Source organism: Anguilla anguilla, chromosome 1 (genome assembly GCF_013347855.1).
Source record: "Anguilla anguilla isolate fAngAng1 chromosome 1, fAngAng1.pri, whole genome shotgun sequence".
Lineage (NCBI taxonomy): Eukaryota > Metazoa > Chordata > Actinopteri > Anguilliformes > Anguillidae > Anguilla > Anguilla anguilla.
In genome coordinates this window covers 24,501,913-24,515,323 of record NC_049201.1, presented here as the reverse complement: position 1 = coordinate 24,515,323, position 13,411 = coordinate 24,501,913, and positions in this window count along the sequence as shown.

The following is a 13,411-nucleotide window of genomic DNA, read 5'->3' as shown; positions in this document are numbered from 1 at the left end:
TCTCTGTCATAACGAGTGATTTTAACCCAGCTTCCAGCTCCGAGGCTGCCCCCACACAGAGTCACAGGTCAGATCGGCACGGGGGTAAACAAAAACCTTTCGCGAGCGTTTAACGTTGAAGTGTACAATAATTAACTCTCCGTAACTACCGAGCACTCTCTACCATGCGCTCGAGTCCACAAAACCTCGATTTCTCAGACAAATAAATATGTACGAATAAAGCTCTGTCAGTACATAAAAATAAAGAAGGCGACGGAACGATATTTGGTGGAGAAGCTGTTGTAAAAATGATTTGTTGCGCAACAGGATTCATCCTCTAGAAAATGGTGAGAACCATTAAAAAAAAAAAAACATTGTGTAGAAATGCTCAATATTAACATATAAAGAGTTTGTTAAAGCCCCCCCAAAAAATACATTGAAAGGGAATTGGCATTGGAAGAAATGTTTTTATGATAATACATATGTTTCTGTGGTAAGACTTAAATATGACTTCTAATGTAACGTGTTCCCCTGAACCTTGGTTTTCAAGTCTTCCAGTTGTTCATAGTACTACCCTTGAGAAATGAGTGGATAAATGTATTGGGAAAGCACAATCAGATCAACATATACTATTTCCATAATTTGTAATATACATCATGTAATATACATCACAATACATAATTTCCATAACTACAGGATATGGTACACTGATATAGGTTGAATCATTACTCTACACTGTCATTGCTAAGTGTGTTTTTAACCAATTATCCTAACATCTTTCCTGTTACTTCAAATGTAGAATTGTTCAAGGACATTGTTGCCCATTCTAATGTAGAAAAGAAGGAAGCATGAGAGGTACGTTTTGTCTGAACAGAATACTATTGTAAAAATGTTGCTTTTTACTGATTTTTGACTCTGATTTATTTCCTTCCAAATTGAAACTCGCAGGCCTATTGTAGGCCTTTCACATCACTACAAAACCCTGAACATCAGTTTTGGTATGCACAGACAAGTGTGCACTGTTTTTCAAAGCAACGAGGTACTAGCTTCCCTATTTATTTTATTTATTTACTTGTTTATTTAGTTTATTAATTTACCTATTTGTTAATTTTGCAGAGACAGTGAATACACGTACATATACAGCACCAGAGATGCCAAATGGAAACTGTCCCTAGCTTAGTGGAGCCAAGACCAATAATGGGCCATTCAGGTGGTAAGATTTCACATTCTGGCCACAGTCAAAACCTGCACAGTCAGGATTGATAGATTACAGGGTACATCGCTACACTATGAACCAGAGCTTCAACTGGATGCGCCACCCAACAGACAAACACATGCAGAAAGAGTTTGCAGGTAGTTTTCATTTACAGTGACCCTGTCCACACAGGACTAGCTTTGCCGAGGTCTCTAAGGCGTTTGACTTGCATCTCAACTCAGTAAACACAGCCCTGTCTGGATTCCCCGGTCGAGAAAAGTTCCTGGCATCTCTCCATTTCCGCAGCTTTTTTGAGTGCATTTTGGGAAAAATCCCCATGGGGTCTCATTTAGTGTCCTGCAATATTTAACAGCAGTTCTGTCATTCTGAAATAAAATCCTTTTTTTCTTCCTCCTGCAAGGTGATGGAGATGGAGGATTATTGGTGGATTACTAACGAAGTTTGTCAGCAAAGTTTTCTCATAGAAAAACCTAGAATGCGATGTTACTATACACCAACTTTAATCCTTTACTGACTGGAATTGTTATTAACATGAAGCCGTACTGTAAATTTATTTCTAAATTGACAACTCTTACCTTGCATCTATAAACCTTAAGTTAATAACAACTATGAGCTAACAACTAACAATAAACCCAGAGATAAGCAGGGTGTTATTGTACAATATTGTTATGATATTATTTCATTCTCTGTCAGTTTGCAAGTCAATAAGTATCATTTTCAGTGGCCCACTACCTCTGTCCTCTTTTCCTTGTGGTTTGATTTTGTTCTGGTCCTTTATTAAAAAAATAACCCTTTTGTATGAGCTCATCACAAAATAAACATTTCTTCTCCCATACAGTGATGTCATTTTGCTGATATAATGCCTCTAGCAAAATATATTATTTTTATTTCCCTTTTTTCCAAAAATGGTTTTCATTTTTTCAGAAACAAAATGAATTTCATCATTTTTTCATCAAACTGAAAGCGTATAAAGAGTTTTCTGAAAGTAGACACAATTAGACTTGCCTGCAAGATAAAATTAACCATACTTAATGACATCAACCTGCTACTGACACCTTCATTTATGCATTTATTCATTCATTCAGTCATTCATCTATGTACTGTTATGCCTAAACCTCATGCCCTAGACCAAACATCCTATACTCAGTATCCAATGCCTTACAGCCTCCCTCTGCACATTTGGCATGTCTCAATACTGAAAAAAATAATGCATACATTACATTTATTTTACAGACGCCTTTATCCAAAGCAACGTACAATAGGAGCATTCCGAAGGTCATTGGAACCACTATGAAACACAGGTCTGATAAGGTACAATACTCATTATGTAGCAGTTATCCTTAGCCATGAACGTATGAAGTCCATTTCACACAATAAACATAGGACGGGTCAGAAAGTTATAGTGAGTGAAACCCGGAGGCATGACGACAAGCTACAACATCAGGTTAACAATACATAATGACTATGTTCTACGGGATAACTTTAAAAATGTATCTGGCACCTAGGAAGGAGTAACTGAAGAGGAAGTTACATGCTGAGCTGAAAATCAGCACAAAGAGATATAATACATCCAAAATCTGAGAAGTTATAAGCATATCAACATCACCAAACATTACTCAAACATATACCTCCAGTTACGATATATAACACTACTTTAATCGTCTCTCATGCCATAGAGTGCTTAGCCAATTTCATTATTTCAAAAGGTTAGCAGGTTTTCTAATGCAAACATTTGGTCAGAAATGAAAACCAAATTTGACATTACATTACTGATGGCATTACAGTTATATATGTAAAATGTATTTTTTTAATTGTAAAGCTAAATGGCAACATGAGAAAAAGTCAGTAACAATCAGTGGGATGTAAGCTTGACTATCACTTGGTATTTAAATGAAAAGACAAGCTATCTGTTTATTCATTTTTCATGGATACACAGTGGATAGCTTCCACTGTGGAGGTAATTATATACATCTGTATAGAATATACAGTAAATATAAAGTTAATAAGAGTACATTTAAAATGTTTTATGATATATTGATATAAGACTAATTGATATTGTTTGAATATATTGCAGTTTATGTAATGTACATGTGCAGGGTGTGAAACATAAGGTAGATAGGTTTGTACTTTGTAAATTTTAAAATGAGTCTCACTTAATTGTTATAATACAAGGTCTAAGTTATTGGTTGTATTCTGTTTAATGGAGACACTATGTATAATGGAGACTCTGTCCAAGAGTGGGTAAAAAAAGTTACAAATGGCTCAAGAAAAAAAACAATCCATACAGTATGTGCAAATCTTACACTCTACCTCAGCGTGATAACTTTAAAATGCTATATCTTAAGTGTTCCTCTACCTCTTCAAAGTGAACGGTGTGGGCAAAAGGGTTATCCACCCAAAAATAATAATTCCCAGGGCGACAGAAAACTCTTTACATCTTTACAACTTACCAAAAAATATTTTTTTAAAGACAGCTTGGAATATAACACTGATGCATTTTGGCTCAGTTAGCCATTCTCAGGGTGTCCCTAATAATAAATCTAAAGGTTTTTGTTGGGTTTAGCAGCTCTACCTGACTGTTTTTGCGAATCGCACCTGATCCACCTCGATTTAACTTTCACAATGATCTCACCAAAGCGGTTTCAAATCTCGTTAATGGCCTTGCAACAGAAACCCCTCTCTCCACCCCCAACCCCCCCCCCCCCCCCCCCCCCAAAAAAAAAAACCCGAAGCAACCCCTGAATATGAATGAAAACAGTGAGACAATAACCCCCAAAGCCGATGTCATTAAAGTCTACCTCCCCCTATTTTATTTCATACCCAAGCCTAATTCTGCTCCAGGCGGCCGGCTCCGTCGCCGGGGCACGGGGTGCGCGGTCGCCGAGGTGAAGCCGGCAGGTGTCGGCGGGAGGGGGCCGACGCCGCGGGCGCCGTATTCTGATATCCGGCGAATGTTTATGCTCATGAGACCCGGGCGCAGGGCCGGCCCCGAGCTCTGGGCCATGCAGTATTCAGCGGGCCCTGCTTGGCTTACCTGGCCGCCCCCCCCCCCCTCCTGCCACCCCGGCCGTCGGGTCCGCGGGGGCAACATGATCCTCTGGGAGCCTCGGGGGAGGAGGAGGAGGAGGAGGAGGAGGTGGGGGGGTTGCGGGGGGGGGGGGGGTGTGGGGGTGGGGGAGGGGGGGCGCTAGTCTAATCAGACTAATCCCGGCCGCTGTCGCTCTCCAGGTGAGTGTATCTCGCCAGTCGAGGGCTAAATGAAGTGGAAAGGATGGAGTGTTTGTTTTCCTGCTCTTTTCTTTCTTTTTCCTTTCTTCCTCTCTCGTTTCTTTTTTTCTTTCTTTTTTTTTTCTTTCTCCCTCCTTCCTCCTCCCCGGGATCGCCGGAGCGGGCGCGGCGTCGACGCCGAAAGTTTTAATTTAACGCTCCCTCCAAGCATGCAGGATGTCGACGGAAGCCCCCGGAGAGAGGGAAGAGAAGAGAGGGAGAAGAGAGGTGAGCTCTTGCAGAAAATGACCCTTATGGTCTGATTGTCTTTTTTTTTCTTTCTGCTCTCGGAACCACAAGGGGGAGGACTATAAAAGATTGAGAGACACGGGGCTGAGATCTAATGCACTCCCCTGCCGCCAATCTCCCACCCACTAACCGCCCCCCTCCCTCCCCCCCCCCCCCCCCCCCCCCCCCCCCCCCCCCCCCCCCCCCCCCCCCCCCCCCCCCCCCCCCCCCACCAATGCCCCATCAATTAACGTACCTGGACATGCTAACAGAATCACCTGCGACGCTCACGTGCCTGTTTTCGATCCCATTGTACAACAACAACAACCGCCCTACTACCCCCCTCCCCTCCTCCAATGTCCCCCCCCCCCCCCCCGACACCCTCGCCTTTTAGTCCGGTGATTAATTTGACGGGTCCCGAGACGGACTCTGCGCTTTATTCGGTGAAACTTAAACAAAAAGACGGGGCCCTCAAAAGATTACAGCGGCGCGTTAATGACGGAATGAACCATGAAATTGCTTTTTCCCCACCTGCGGTTTCCCTGACACCGCGGCAGTCACTGCCGGCCGCCTGGGAAGAAGCGGGAGGTGGCGGGGTTTGGGGGGGCGGTGGGGGGGGGGGGGGGGGCGGGGGGAGGGGAGGGGGTGGGGGTAGCGTACATTAGTGTTACATCACTGGCAGAAAACAAAAAACAAGCCCGTTCCGGAGGGCGGAGCCGGCCCCTCGCTCTGGTCAGCTGACCGGCGAGGCCTTGGGGACGCGTGAAAGGCGCGTGAAGGAGACCGACGCGTTTGCAACCACCGCACACCGTTCAAAGAACGACCGAGCAAACAAGGTTACGCTCGGTTCGAGCTCGCGAAACGTCTCTGCTTACAGCAATTAATTTGATTCAAAGGTGTGTTTTCAGGGCCGCCGTCTGAATAGGTCTTGTGTGTCTCGGTTTTTACAGCAATTGCTTCCGGAAAAAAAAAAAAAAAAAAAACTCAATAATTTAAGAGAGTAGCGTGTATGTCATGCAAATCCGAGTGACACAACTCTTGAACTCACTTACTGAGACTGAACTCATTCAAATGGGCCTTTTATCCTTACGAGCAGAAAAAAACGGAAGCATTTTACATTTAAAAATTATTCTTTTCTCCTGAGAATACAAGCATCAATGCTATACTCCACACCACATTTTCATTATATATTTTTTTTAAATTAGGCAGTTCTTTTTCCTTTTTGAAAAAATTTTATTCCCCTCTTCAGATTCTGTGAATATAAAGAGAAGAGAGTTTTCTTTCTCCTGTGCTCTGTCAGTGTTCTCAAGGTCGGGACTGAGATTAAAGACCATGGATGTTAACTTTAGACACCGCGCAGTGAAAGAGGAGCGATTTAAAGGGTTATGTCGTGCCCAAAAAGGGGCACTGGTCTGGCTCAAGCTACGCCATTCACCCCCCTCGCATTGAGAACTTGCATGGAAATATTTTTTAACATCAGAGAGGTGCTACCAAGCAAATAAATCCACAACTATCGACTGCAATCGCGACAGTGCCACGTTTACAACATAATACAATATTTTAAAACCACTGATCCCGATTATGTATGCATCCATTATTTTTAATGCCATTTCTTTTACACTAATATAAAATGTAACATAAAATACATTGCACTGCCAGCGAGGGCAAGCGAGGCCAATAACGAGCTGGCTGTTCATTTCAGCGCCCAAAACTTTTTTCTTTTTTTTCTTTTTTTCCTTCCCCTGTCCTGATTTTGATTGACAGGGAGTTTCCAAGTAGGGTTTCAGCAAAAAGCACAGGAGGCATCCGCGTAACGCTATTATCCCCCGTGAAGGGGAGGGGGTTTGGGGGTGGGGGGGGGGGGGGGCGGTTAAATCCCTGGAGATGTATCCAGGCAGCCAGAGTCGCAGCAGGAGGCTAATAGACTCTGCTTCAGAACACCTTCTGAGCCAAAGGGCCGCCATGTCAAGGCTTCGCCTTCTTCAAAGCCATTAGGGATCACATGCCACAATTTCACACTACAGCAGGGGCCGCCGATTTCAGCCGCGCGCCCGCCGGAGTCGAGGACGAGCTGGCCGCCCGTGACATTTACGGCGGGGGCAACGAGCGATTAGGCAGGGCCAAGGTCAATCCGGCATAGCGGGACCGGCCCGGCCAGCCGCAGGTGCATCCAAACCTATAGTCAGATACTCAGTTTGAGGTGCCCAACTGCAGACAACCACCCTGACACTGACATTCACACACACACACACACACATACACCACACACATCACCACCAGCACAATGTATGCATATGCATTGAGCATTTTTTGGGGGGCAGTGTGGTGGTGGTGGTGGGGGGGGGGGGGGGTAGGGGGTTGTTATTGAGCTATGTCCTGCCGTAGTGAATTTTCCAATACCCCACTTCAGGTTGAAGAAATCTTTCTGTCAATTTTTTTTTTCTCTGGCACTTCAAAGTAATTTTATATCTCCCCCCCTTTCTCTCTCTCTCTCTCTCTCTCTCTCTCTCTCTTCCTCTCTCTGTCACTCTCTTATTCTCTCTCTCTCTCTCTCTCTCTCTCTCCCTCACTCTCTCCCCCTCTCTATCGGTGACTGCAGTATGGAAGGCTGAATTGTGTGTTATTACCTCAGCTGGAGACAATATCATTACCACATATTTGCTGTCAAGGGTCTGGGAGGAATTGTGCCGTCTTGGGCCTCGGTGATCTAAAATCCTCGCACGGCACTCTGGAATTACCCTCTCCCCCATCAGGGAGAGTCAAACGCTGGCAGTTAGCGAGGCGAGCGAACAAAGAGGCCAAATTTACTCCCCTGGCCCCCAACCACGGCGACTCATTTCCTGCAGGACTCGCCCGGAGCGGGGGGCTCGCGCGTCGCGGGGTCACGTGACACACGAGCGCGCGGCGTAACCTCCGGAAGGCTTTTCACACTCGCTGGCGCATTCAGTGCTTTTTTATCCACTTCCGGATTTATGTATAAATGTTTGGGCACCCCTGGTCAAAGCGTATGTCGCATATGAATCTCTAAGTGAAGAGAAGATAACCTGGTCTATGTGATACAATGTTAAAAATGAGATCTCTGCAAACCTTAATGGATGATTCATGTGCATTTATTACACATTCAAAATAATACAATAAACATGCAAAAGCTTTCTCATTCTGTCAATACTAAGTTATACTGCCTTTGGAACATACTGTATAACAGCTTCCAAACTTGTCTTTGTGTTTCTTGTTTTTTATTCTTGCTTTCTTGCAGAACTCTTCCAGCTCAGAAATATTCTTTGATGTCCTTGCATACACCACGCCTTTGATTGCACAACAAGATTTTCAATGATATTCAAGTCTGAGGACTGTGATAGCCATTCCAAATGCTTCAGTTTATTTTCCGGTAACATACTTCATGGTTGATTTTAATATATGCTTGGGACCATAGGCTTACAGAGCCATTTATTCACGACTGTCCATTTGCAACCATCCTGAGTGTCGTTTGACCTAACAATATACATTGTTTTGCATGTACGTTTCAATGTGCACTTACAATAAAACAACCACATAACATCAAAGATTCTTTTCTTTGCAATCCAAGTGTCCATCTTCTGGTTCCAATCCCAGATGTGGTGTGTCATTCAAAAACAGTTAAACAGTCAGTTCTGATCTGATCTGATTTTAGCACCCAGTTTCCATCAAAGTTCAGCATTGAAACTTTGATTTGGATCGGTGTTTGAATGTGGTCATATGACCACCCCAAAAATAAACTGCAAATTATATGTATGTTGGTGTTTGTTGAACTGACATGTACGTGCAACTTATAACACGTACACATAACATCAAAGGTTCTGTGAATTTGGAGAGAGGTCAACAGTACGTTTGGATTGGAGTTCTTGGGTTGACACTCCAGAGGTTGTAGATGGTCAGTCCCCCACCCTGACGAAACTAAATACATGGGAAAAGAGGAAATGGCGGGGAGGAGGAATCCAGAAGCTACAGCAGACAGAGCAGTCAGTGATTCCATTATGTAATTCGTAATGCGCTGGAACAGAGTTGTGGTCCTTTCTTGTGAACTTAAGTAGCTATTAAACTTAGCGATAAAGAATTTAGCAAGAAATCATTATTTATAGGCTTCGCAAAGCCACAGATTTGATTTGTTCGACCGGCAAAATGCTCCTTTCTGGGATACGTTCAGAAATTCAAACATGTCCGCCAGACCCCCAATTGGACGCGTGTCCGCTACGCTAACTGCGCGGGCCAGGTCTCGATCGTCCCTCCAGACGGCACACCGTCTGAGAACGAGGAAAGAAAGAACGGAAAATTTACCCAGAAGTCAGTTTTCGCTTCGGCTGTGGAGGGTCGCACTCGAGAGACGGGACGTGTGCGAAGCCGCGTGATGAAGCACCGAATCAGCGAGATGAGGTCCGCCCTTTTTCTTACGGCGAGGTGGCGAGGGGCGGTTAAATATCTTCCCCTCTGCTAGGCGGCTTTAAATTAAAAGCATATTGAGATCTATTTTTTTTGTCTCGCCTCGCGTCCGCGCGGATGCGTTTCGCGTCTGAAAAGTTTTTCGAAATCGTTCACGCTCGCGAGTTTCGATATTGCTTTGATATCACGCACGGAGGAAAAAAAGTCTGTTTCGTCAGGTCCTGAAACACATATTTCTGAACGGTAAGTATTGACTTTTTTTTTTCCTGTGGGAGAGTGAGGGGTAATTTGAGCGAGGGATATATTGTGTCTGCATTAAAAGTGGAACGGAGTACACAGCCAACTTAATTTATCTATGGCGATACCGCAGAAGAAAAATGGCCGGCCTATCCACTTCTGCGCGGAGCCGTAAACATTTTGTAAGGCCATCTTTACGATAAATTGCAACGCTATCATTTTCATTTAACAAGTGCGTGCGGCCCTGAAAACAAGGATTCGGGGGGAAATGGTTTTTGATGCGCTCCGAATATAGCCCTCTATTTTCTTTTCAGAAATCCGGTTGCTTACAGAAGACGATATTTCACGGAATATGAGCTCAGGCAATTGAACATCAAATGAGTGGAGAGAATAAGCCCTGTGCTCTGCTCCGGAGTCAGTTGAAAGTAATGCAAAAAAAAAAAAAAAAAAAAAAACCATCTGATTTCACTTGCATGAGTCCGTATGCTTGCTTTAACAAAATACTGGCTCTGTCTGCCGCAACAGAGCGCTGGTTCGGAATGGGAGGCCGTAACCGAAAAAACTCATTCGAGGCCGACTTAGCATGGCAACGAGGATAAAAGCGTATGTGTTTTTCAGGTGGGCTAGGGCTCTATTAATACAGCAGACAGGGTCACATGGGAGTACGGCCATAGCCGTTCACGGTTTCAGTCAACGAACGTCAACTTTCTTTGTGCTGTCGCTAAAAGTCAGCCTGTTCCACGACTTCTCCAAGCTCAGCCGGTGCCCCTGACGTAGACGGCCTTTCTCCATCCGCGGCGCAGACGGAACGCTCGCTGGCTGGCCCACCCTCGATGCCACCCGCTCATCTAACAGTGTCAGACATAGGTCTGCCAAGTGATGCAACTTTTACAATATCCCTTTTTTTCCTAGCCTTAGGTTGTTTGCTTGTGGCTTGTAAGCTTTGAGCAGCAACGGTTTGCTAAAGAACAGACGTGGCCTCACTGCCTGAAAAATCAGGCGTAACATCATTTTTTTTACTTTTTCTCACAGTCGTCAATGAACAAGTAGGACGGTATCAGTGCAAGTCACCTTCTGAACTTGTGCTGCCAGCAAGCTGCTGTTATTCACTCCATGAGCCACCGGCTGCGCAGATGTGCCGAGCTGCGCAGTCATCGCATCAGAGCAGCGCGTTTCAGGTGCAGCCGGCATAGGCAGACTGCATGCACCCAATCGACCAGACAACCTGCAGGTGCACAACGAAATGAAACGAGTGCACAGTTAATCCCTCAAAAAAGTTTTTTGAGCAGCCATTTTGTTTTCATATGAATACTCTAATTCTGATTATATATATATATATATATATATATATATATTCTCCACCAATGTGCTGATATGAAGTGGTCTTTGAAATCCTTGCGACCACATTAACCCAATTTTAATGGGATTTCAGATAGATAACATAACAAATTAATGTTTTCTTTTCAAGTCTATGTGCTAAACGGAAGGACTACAGATTGATTCCAGCTCCCTCCTCACTAAATTCTTTTTTTTTAATCGTGATGAAGTGATAACAGATTAACAGTAGCTATCTGATCATGTCACATACTACGAAATCGTTTGAGAGGATATGATTAGCTGAACAATGACACAAGAACCTACTTTATTGGAGCAATCCAGCTTTTGTGACCAAAAAAAAAACTAAGTAAAATAATGGTGAGTGGGAAATGGCGCAGAGACATAAGATGCGAGGAACGACGAAGAAATTGCCCATCTGGATCCAAAATGGTGGAATTTTCCAAAACGAGCACAAAAATGCGCTATGTGCCCTTCCTGACCACCGTAACCCATTCATATGCGATTTCCATTTTATTATTATGGGTAATTTGGATCTAGGGGAGGAGGGAATAGGATGGTGTCGCTCCAAGGCAAAGCATTTTTTTTTTTGGGGACCGGTTACATGCACCATTAAGCCTTTTAAAACAAGCTCCACCCGTCGGGGACCCAAAAACAAACGTGCCTTTCTGACCATCAATGAGCGCCACTTAGGAGAAACAATGCTCTGTTGAGCCCCACCAGTTTCCTCTGCAATGAACATCAAAGTTGAATGAACGGTCCTGACAGCTTTGTTTTTGCACTTTGATGCCAACAAAAAAGCCACCACTGCCCCCACCCCGCCCACCCCACCACCACCCTGTACTAGCCTGGGCTTCTCCTGTGTGCGGGCAGACAGGTGCCACTGACTTCTGGGCGCGCGTCTTTTCACTGGCGGGGCCTAAATCTGCCAGCGCCTGCATCGATCCATCACACCGCCGACGCTTTCCAAAAAAAAAAGACCAAACGTTTTGTCTCGCCCAAGTCAGGACCCCGGAGCCGAGCTCATCCGTCGGCCCTGCCCCTTCCGCCGGGGCAGTTTCATTCCGGGAGGTGTGGTGGGGGCCTGGGGGGTATTGAGTGTGTGTGTGTGTGTGCATCTTGGGGGGTTCTCTGTCTCAAAGCTGCTCCTTTTTCACCGAGTGAACATAAAATTCAAGGATACCGTGGGGTGGGATGCTTCCTGGCGGAGGGCTACAGTAGCCAGCTGAGTAGATTATGCTGCCTCGCAAGAGGGAGAGAGAGAGAGAGAGAGAGGGAGAGAGAGAGAGTGAGAGAGAGAAAGAGAGAGAGAGAGAGATGGAGAGGGAGAGAGAGCACGCGGGCCAATCTGGGGGGGGGGGAGAACGGCCGGTGTGTTAAACAAGCGGACCGTGAGAAATCAAACACCGCGATCAATAACGCGCTCCGCGGTGAGAGCTTCACTCACAAACGGGCTCCAAAAAAAAGAGAGAAAAACCCGCAGTGACACTCCAATCCCAGCCCGCACAGACTCCGTCATCACAGCCAAAATGCAAAAGCATGTTTAATCTTCTTACAGATACTTCTGTTTAGAAATGACTTTACTTGGTAATTTTTTTTTGCAATGCAAAAAAAATGGTTAGAAAACTCGAGCCACTTAAAGCCACGAACGGTTAAAGACCGTCGCTAGGGAAAAAAAGAAAGGCGCGCGGGTTTGCTGTTTTCTTTTTTCTTCCTCCTCCTGGGTCTGAGCAAAAAAAGCAGAGGAAGCGCTAAGAGCGGCGTCGAGCGTTTTAATCTGGACTTTTTGAGATAAGATGGAGCGGCAGATCAGTGGGCGAAACCCGCGCTGGCAGGTCTCAGGGCCTCGCCCTCCTCGCTGTGAAGCACCGCCGTGAAGCAGACGACGTCCCGTCCCGTGACTTCATTTCCGCGCGCGGCGTTGTCTCCGGTTGTCTTTCACGGGGGGGGGGAGGCGAAGGGGCCGTTTAACCTGATGCACCGGCCGAGGGAGAAGGTTTTTTCGGGAAATATCTAAATGGGATTCTCGGCTATTTCAAAAGATAAATCTCGTGGGGAATCTCCAAGTTGAAACATTTGATATCGCATCAGCCCCATAACTGAAGATAAGGCACTGAGCTGGCATGGTAATAGACATTCTATGGTTTCCAGGTGCAGGTTTTTAAGATATAATAATATCACAAAAATGCCTTCTGAATATAAGGAATTCATGCTAATATTTGAAACATTGTAATTTCCTAAATATAACAGACCGCTGTTGTTTATATCAAGTAGGCTAACATTTGCATCTCATTTCTGAAAAATAATGTGTACTTATTTCCAGCAAAACCTACTTTTTTCTCCTTCTTTTTTCATTATCAGAATTATTTAAAGATATTATATTAAGACATTTTATTTCTTCTCATTACTGTTATTACTACATGTGCTGTTGGTTTTACATTGTCAATTACAATTTTGTACATACAAAAACATGGTTGCATTGCTTCTGGGACATTATAATACATGTGAACCATATGCACGGGTTCAGTAACGGTTGGCCTCTCCTTCTGAGGCTATGCCTTCAAGTGTTGGATCATTCTGATGGTTTCATTAACACCCATGTCTACAATTACTGCATAAGCGCACATCGTAATCTCAACCTGATTTTATCCTTAGGCTTAACTCTGTTAGGGACAGTGAGACAAAAATGCCAGTGCCAATGAAACACAAAACAGACTGAACAGCAGTAGCTCA